The following is a 9,155-nucleotide window of genomic DNA, read 5'->3' on the forward strand; positions in this document are numbered from 1 at the left end:
AGTGGGGCCTTACAATTGCGATATAGTTGTCCTTTTTTTATAATAAAATTGGGAAACTTTTGTTGATTGTTTTTGCATCCTTCATAGATTTTGAGATACCATTCATCTTTTGTGGATGGGGTAGAGGCAATTGTATCGATGTTTAATGTGGCAAGTTCAATTCTTGACAGGGCATCTGGGACAATATTGTCCGCACCTTTACGGTGGATGACATCGAAAGTGTATTGGGACAAGCGAGAAGCCCAGCGAGCGAGTCTGCCGGAGGGATTACTTAGAGAGATCAACCATTTCAAACTACTATGGTCTGTGACTACAGTAAATTTGCTACCGTCTATGTAACCGCAAAAATGGTGAACAGAATCCAATACTGCCAGTAACTCTTTTTCGGTGATTCCGTAATTTTTCTCGTGTTTATTCAAGGTGCGGGAAAAATAGGCTACCGGGTGTTCGCCATCGGGGAATTCCTGAGTTAGGACTCCACCGATCCCTACGTTAGAAGCATCCGTATGGAGGGTAAAAGGTAGTTCAAAATTAGGACAATTCAGGACAGGGGCTGTTTGAAGAGCATTTTTTAAAGTCGTAAAAGCTTCTTCGGCTTCAGTAGACCAACGAAAGTTGCTGATACCTTTACGGATACCAGTAATTTTGTTTAATGGGGCCGAAATAGTGGAAAAGTCTTTAATGAATCTCCTATAGTAACCTGTAAGTCCAAGGAAACCTTTGACTTCTTTCGCGTTTTTGGGTCGGGGGAAATTTGCCATTGCTTCCACCTTAGTAGGATCTGTTCTCAGACCTTTTTCGTCGACAATGAATCCCAAATAACGCAGGCGAGACTTACAAAATTCAGACTTCTTTAAATTGATGGTTAAACCAGCAAATTTAAGTTGTTGAAAAACTTTTTCCAGCATTAACAGGTGTTTTTCGAAGGTGTCACTAACGATGATGAGATCATCAAGGTAGCAGAATAGGTTGTTGTCAACTTCAGGGCCGAATAGTTTGTCCATCAGCCTCTGTAGTTCGGCGGGGCTATTTTTTAGACCAAAAGGTAGCCTTTTAAAGTGGAACATTCCCCTACCAGGTACAACAAAAGCAGTTTTTTCGCAGGATTCCGCATCTAAAGGTATTTGCCAGAAAGCTTTGCTTAGATCAATGGAAGAAATGAATTTGGCATTGCGTAATTTGTCTAAAGTTGCGTGAACGAAAGGCAGTGGGTACGCGTCGGCTTCAGTACAAGAGTTCAATCGTCTACTGTCGAGGCAAAAGCGTGCAGAGCCGTCTTTTTTTGAAACCAAAAGGGTTGGGTTGGTCCAAGCACTTCTGCTGGGAACTACCACTCCCATTTTCAACATTTCATCAAGTTCATTTTCTAAAAGTTTCAATTTTTGGGGGGCTAAATTGTAGTAGCGTTGCTTGATTGGTGGGCCGTTGGTTTTGATGTGGTGTTTTACCAAATTAGTTAAACCCAGTCCGCATTTTTCGAAAGATATTGATTCAAATTTGTTGATCATTTCCTTTAATTGGAGAGCCTGGTCAGTGCTTAGGTTTTCGTGAGGAATTATAGTGCGAATCTCACCAACTTGAGCGACCGGAGGTTTTTGGCCAAGAGTATTAAATACTTGTGGAGCAACGTTAAAAGCCTTCCAGAAGTCAACGCCAAGGATGAAATTCTGGGATATAGAGGGTACTATTAGAAAGTTAATTGTAACTGTGTTATTGTTACATTTAATTGGTAATTGCAGAGTACCGATGACTGTCTGGGGAGCATTGTCCGCAGTTGTCACGAGTGTAGGTTTGGAAAAAACTTTAAAACCGTTGTTAACAAAAGGCAGGTGGGCATTGTTGCCAAGGCAACTAACAGATGCACCACTATCTAGTAGTCCAGAGAAGGGGACATTGTTAACGGAGAAAAGGGCATAAGGTCTTCCATCTTTAGCTTGTTTGCAACAAACCGAAGAAACATTTAAGGTCTGGTTAAAATATTTAATGTGTGATAACCAATCAGTCCATTCCTTAGACCTTGGTACAGAATGAATACCTGAGAGGTTATTATTTAGTTTTTTGGTTTTCTTGCGTGAAAATTCGGTGGGGGTTTAGAGAAATCCACTTGAGGTTTAACAAAGTGAGGGTCTTGCAACCTTTCCATGTTATTTCTTGATTTTTTGAAAATTTCACGCAGTTCGTCGCGTGGAGGAGAACGATCCCTGGAGCGATGTCTCTTTAAGGTTCTGGGTTCTTTAGCTTCCAGAAATTTGGCCTGCTTGAAACAAGTGGTAGCTAGGTGACCTACTTTTTTGCAAAAGGAGCAAACTTTTTTGTTGTCAAATTCTGGTTTTAATCCAGAAGGACGGCTTGGTACAGTGATATTGTCCGTGGTGGTTTTGTTGTTTTTCCTGTCTTGGTGGGATTCCAAAATGAGGCAAACTTCGTTTAAATGGGCCAACGACACAATTTTCTGTGAGGTGATAATGTTTTCATATCTTTGTAGGAGGCCATCAGTTATAACTGGTAATAATTCGGCTTCCGAGACAGGGTGGGAAAGTTTGATGTTGATGGATTCGGCCCTCTCTATGAATGTTGCCACAGTTTCGTTTACTAATTGTTTAATGGATAGTAACGATAATTTAATTCTGTGTTGGGCCTCTGATTTGCCGAAGCTAGTGATCAGGGCTGATCTGAGTTTATTCCAGTCCTTGCATTTTGATTTTTGTATTCGGTGCCACGGGATTAATTCTGGAGATATTAGTTCTATAAAGTTTTTCTGCAGTACGTCAAATGGAACATTTTTAATTGAGGCCGTTTCTTCGATTCGGTCAATGAAATCCAGTACATCAGAAACACCGTTATATTTGATCTTCCAAGGAGTGAGATCGTATGTTTTTTCTTGTGCCGTGATGGGTGCATTGTCTTGTTTTACTGTAACATGTGTCCTGGTTTCTTTGTTAGAAACGGGGATTTCCAAAACTGGGATATTGGGTGCCTTGTCTTCACTTGCAACGGATAGGTTTATTTTCCTGATGAACTTCTTGTTGAATAACAAAGCGTATGCTTTCAATGCTGACTTTGATTTGTTTAGTGGTGATATTCCTCTGTCTTTTAAGACGGCTTGTAGGTGCACTTTGGATAAGTTGTGTACATTGGGAATGACACCCATGTCCAAAGATGTAGCCATTTGATTGGAATTCATTGTTAAAAATGGTTTAAAAAAAGGAAAAAAAAAACTCCGAAATTCTTCTAAGTCTTTTTGAAGAAAATTTGCCCAGGGGGACACTTTAGGATTTGCATTATTTAATTTTGTGGGCACTATTCGCACTTATATTCACTGCACTCGAGGAAAGGCACGAAAAAGGCACAAAAAACAGCACTTTAGAAGCGAAAAAAAACACTTTTGATGGAAAGATTTTATATTTGCTTCATTTACTGGCACTAAATCGTGAGATTGAACACACGTTCTTATTATTGCGTCGAGAAAGCACTTCTTTGCAAAAAAACACTGCACTTCTGAAGTTAATTTGAAACAATTCACTTAAAATCACTTTTATAACAGTCAATGCTGAAAAAAGAATATGGACAAACACCGTACCTATATAATTAATCGGGATAAAGAATTATTTGTGTTTTACAGGTTGTAGCTGATATACTTTTAGAAATCAGCTTCGATGGGCCGTTGGGTGTATTGTGCTTTTTTTTAAATAAAATCACTTCCGGTGTAAAAATTGGCTTCACAGTTCTAAATCCTGACTGTTATTATTACGGTGCAATTTGTGCCGAAATTAAAACAGTGGGTTTGTTTTGTTTAAACAAAGAACACAGAATCTATGTTATTGAAGAAACATTATGTTCAAACTTTCGTTATCACAGCGTTTTGGCGGGAATTTCGTGCGTCTCTTTTATTCGTTCGAGAGGATTCCTACCGTTATTTTTTCGCGGCAAAATGCGCTTGGCAACAAACAAAAGTTCTCGCGGCGAAAATGCGCTTGGCAACAAAATTGCATAGTACATGTTTTCAAATTGGGGGCAATCGTAAAGGCAATTTTGTGCAGTCGGGAAGGATATGTTTAAAAAAAAATTCTGCCCTAAGTTGGTCGCCAGTGTCGCGCGTCGGACCTGGGGGGGCCCTGACTTTCCCTCGGCCAGCTCAGAAGCGGGGGCATGAGACGTCTCTCTCATAGTCAGGGTTCGGGGTCAGCGCGAGGCTCAAGAATCCATATCCCACCGTCTACACAAAACACTCCCATACAACCGCTATCCCCAAATGAAAGAGGTTAGGTTTTTATAAATCAACATTGTATTTGAGCGGCAAAATGGACATTACATGGGTGAATGACAATAGAATACAGGTTGTTACATCCTAACTAGAATTATCATCAAAGGGTTCCCTAATCTCTCTCTGGGAAATAATTAACAGCTCTCTCTAGACCGACAGGCAGCGTGGACGAATTTAGGTTATTAGCGGACACATTCAAGGGTAATAGGAAATGTAAGAGACTCACAGCATGGTGTTGTCGGGGTATCCTGTTGATTGCAGGACGGTGCGCCGTGTTTCAAACAAACGGTGCCAGCCTGTCGATGTTCAAAGCGCGACATTGTCGTACATTTGGCTTCTCGACCGAGCGGTGCGAATTGGAACGCGGGCGCCGAAACGAACACACGTCCAGCTAGGTCAGAGGTCGGCGCGTAAGAAGGAACGAGGAGGTCGGTCGCCGGGGGTGGGGGGAACTGTAGCGGATCTTTTGCGCGTTACGATTGACCCAGCAACTAGCCTGATAATTCCCGCTACTCAAGTTGGCAACTGTAGGATCTTTGCGCCTGAAATCTGTTATATGACAGGAGGACTTGGCCAACTGAGGAATTGAACACACTACACCTGTGTGGGAACCCAAACGCGATGCCGATTCGGCTAATGACCGGTAGTTCCTTGCTTTACATTTGTTATTTTTTGAGTACCTACATGTTCTTACTTATATAATGCTTTGCCGTAAATGTGAAAATCTATATAAATAAAAAAATTATGTTCGTTTGTTCACAATCTTAAATCTCCCAAAGTTCTTCACTGATTGCTTTGAAATTTTGACTTAACGTTTTTTTTTTATTTTTATTTTTATTATTTTTTATTTATTTAAATTTTTAAAGATACAGGTATATGCAGTCCCACAAAGCTGTCACACATGACGGCTTGTCTGTAGGTTCTACAAATAATATATATAAAACATTTTTAATTTTTAATACATGTATGACACAAAATTATACAATAAACAATATCACAAAATAATATATATCAAAGTACCTACCTATATACAAATTATTTAGGCAGGTACGTTGAGATGTTCAGGAATACATCAATAATAAAGTTCAGAGATACATTGATTCGTCGCTTATTAGCCAACGCTTAGTGTTTTTGGGGCAGGGTCTCTCATTATTCTGAGGTTTAAAATAATTATTAAATTCATTAATTTCATTTGAATACGTGCGTGTTTTTGCATACATACATCATATAGATGTCACCTGTGACAGGTAAAAAAACGCCATCTGTTAGACGTGAAAGCAACACGTTCTATTGTTTTTCTATTATTATTATTCTATTCTACACAGATATACTGAGTCACAGCACCGCGTGGCGGATTTCAGCTAGTATAAAAATAAATAAATTTCTTTCAAAATGTTTCAGCTTCACTTTTGGTATTTGCCTACCTAGAAACGTAAACATAATAAATATTGAAGAGACAGCATTTAATCTTTGACTAGAAAATGTAATGATAAATTAAAGAAGTTGAAAGTTTCATGAAAAGAAAAGAGAGAGGGCTATTCTTTAATGGTTTATGTCTCCAACTTTAAGAAGACATTAAACTTTATTCTTCCACCTGTGAATAAAAGGGACTTACGACGGACGCGCGTCCAGAATATGTATTGAGAAGCAATTGTTATTCAGATTAAGGAGATGGTCAATAACTTGGTTGGCTGGACGCTAACTCTGTGACCCCCAGCCTTAATTCAAATTAACAAAAAAACTTTCCGTTTTTTTACCGATATCTAAAGATTTTCAAAGGCTTATGTTATCTTTATATTTATTCATGTTATACAGTAAAAGATATTAAAAAAACGGTTGCTGTGCGTTAGGTTTTTTCCTTATGAATAAATAATAACCCTTTGATGCCTATAAAACATTAAATTCTAATCAGAAAAATTTTCGAAAAATAATGCGAAGCTGAAAGGGTTTACAGTGTAGCAAAGAGGTTCCTATTATTTCTGACAACGTTTTATTTGAAATGTTTAAAATTATGGTATTCAATTGTTGGGTATTTCGTAATCTATATAAATAATTATTAATGTTTGTTTGTTTTACCGTATATACCTACTCAAAAACTACTTGACCAATTTCGTTGAAAAATTCAAAGATTGTTCTTATTAGTATCAGCAGTGTTTAGAGAGTTGTTTAAATGGTGGAAAAAGTCCGGGACGCCTGATGAAGACTTAATACATTAACTTTGCATTATAATGAGGGTTCCATGATAACTCAACACAGTGACAATTCAACACTTTTTTAAATGATATAAAGTCATTAGAAATGATGAAATTTTTTTTTTTAACCTAACCTATCCTAACCTAACCTATTTAACCCAGTTAATAAAGTTTTTTTTCATCACTTTCCATGACTTTATATAACTTTTTAAAGATGTGATGAATTATCATTGTGATGATTTATCCGGTCACCTATAATGAGATATGGAGTTGAATACTCCATAATGATTTTTTTATTAATAACTATATTCTAAGAAGTCAGGGACCCCCGATAAAGACTTGGCACGATCAAGTAAAAAAACTCTTACTAATAATATTATTTCTTCCTTAAAAATGTACCAAGTTAGGTACATTAGAATTCACAAACTTAAAAATTTACTTTGAACTATTCATAAGTCCCCGAGCAATGCCGGGTAAACATCAGCTGATTATTGATAAATTCCACTCTGTAATATAATGAACAGTGTAAATATTTTGGGTTCAATATCAGGTGTGTCAGTATTGGTAGTATTAAGGTAAGTGTATACCTACTTCACATCGTGCATATTAAAATGTCATATCTTAGCCGAATAGTTTGTTCAGATGTATGAACATGGAAATTATTGACCTTGTTGAGAACGGATCAGGGATGTGCTATAGTTTACTACTGGGAAGCGAAATTACTATCTAATTCCATGTCTACCTATAAACGGTGTCCGGAATCTCGTAGTACAAGCGGGAAATTGGTGAATCTACATCAAATAAGAAAACCCAAAAAAACCTCTTTTTACTTGAACATTTTTCTATTTTTTTGTTAAAAAGTGTTTTTGTACAATATTAGTCTACGCTTCGACGCATTTAAAAAGACATAAAACTAATATTTACTCCCTAGCGACCGATTTTTTTCAAATTTGATCAAAAAAATTTCGATTTACTCGGAAACGAAAGCTCAAATTACAAAACGTTACTAAAAAAAATCGACTTCAAAGTTAATGTGATTTAACATTACCCGCTGGTACTTCGAGTTTCCGCATACCGTCTATATAAATTTGTTTACAATATTCATCAACTTTTTTAAAAAAGGAATTCCATCTATGTATATAAAAATTATGTTTGTTTTTTTATTTGTCCCATCATCATCATCATCATCATCATCACTTTTGGCTCTACAACCCCTGGTGGGTCTTGGCCTCCTCAAGAGTCTTCCTCCACTCATCTCGGTCCCGCGCCAGCTCTCTTCAGTTTCGAAGCTCCAAGGCAGACAAATCTTTGAGGACGTTGTAGCTCCATCTTAACCTTGGCCTTCCCAGGCTCCTTCTCCCTATCGGTCTTGAGCTCAGCAGGGACTTTGGTTCTTGATGCTTGGTCATTCTCTCCACATGACCTAGCCACCGAAGTCTTCCCAGTTTTATGAACTTCTTTGTCCCATATAGACTCAAAAACTATTGGACGTATTTCGCTGAAAATTTAGTTCTTATTAGTGTCAAGAGTGTTTAGAGTGTAGTTAGAAAGGCCGAATAAGTCGGGGACGCTCGAGGAAGACATGGCGCAATCAAGTGAAAAAAACTTATAAAAAGTAAACTTTTAAATTGTTGAGAATAATATTATTTCCTCCTTAAAAATAGACCTAGTTTTCAGGTACACAGAATTCACAACCTCTAAATTTTACTTCAAACTATTCCTAATCACGAGCTATGCCGGGAACACAGCTAGTAATGAAATAAATTTTAACGGTTTGGTTTTATTTTAATGCCTGTATTAAGCTCACTTTGAAATGTGGTGCAAAAGAATATTTACATCAGATGACGTTGCATTGTTGACATCCTTGCTACGTCCCTCACAATTATCCATGGCCCTCCTTCCGCAGGCATCCGATACTCGATATATAAATTTAAGGTTTGTACACATGAAAACGTTGCCGACGTGTTGTAAACTCGTTGGCGACGCCAGTCTCTCGTGACCAGCCGGGCGAGGCTATTTCCATTTATGTTGTGGTAGATATTTTGTAACAATGGGTGTTCGTTGGTTTAATGCTAGGAACAAAGCAGTCAAAAAAGAATGACAGGATATAAAAATTACAGTGACAGCAACCGTTTGGTTTTGATTGATTTTATGAAAGCATTCTAGTATTATATAAATCAACGATGATTGGTAGCGACGCGCGTCTCGTGATTTCAGTGTACGGACGTGTACGGACTGCGAACTACAAGTAAGGCCCATTGTCCACACAGTCGCCTTTTGTAGGATGCATGTAACCTACAAATGAAGATAGGCGTATTTTGCATATTTTTTATGTCCACGCTGCTTCATGCAACAGTCAGTCACGTTACAAAACGTCTCAGTTTTCTTTCAACTAGCATCGAGAAAGCACATCTTTTGTTGTGAAAATGTAAAGTGATGATGATGATGTGATTATAGCATGTAATTTTATTAGAAGACGATGAAACAAGCGAAGAAAGTACTGGATTCATCCATACATCGAAAGAAATATAAATTGTAGATTGTTTGTTTCTGCCAGAGAGTTATCAGAAGATGATTCTGTATTCCAATCATTTTACCGAATGACTAAACATGCGTACCAAAATTTAGTCTCTACTGTTGGACCACTGATACAAAGACAAAATACTGCAAGCGTCCGTCGAGTAGTGACATGTTGTCGC

The sequence above is a fragment of the Hesperophylax consimilis genome, chromosome 22, assembly GCF_061612785.1.
Source record: "Hesperophylax consimilis isolate HC1 chromosome 22, BYU_Hcon_1.0, whole genome shotgun sequence".
Taxonomy (NCBI): domain Eukaryota; kingdom Metazoa; phylum Arthropoda; class Insecta; order Trichoptera; family Limnephilidae; genus Hesperophylax; species Hesperophylax consimilis.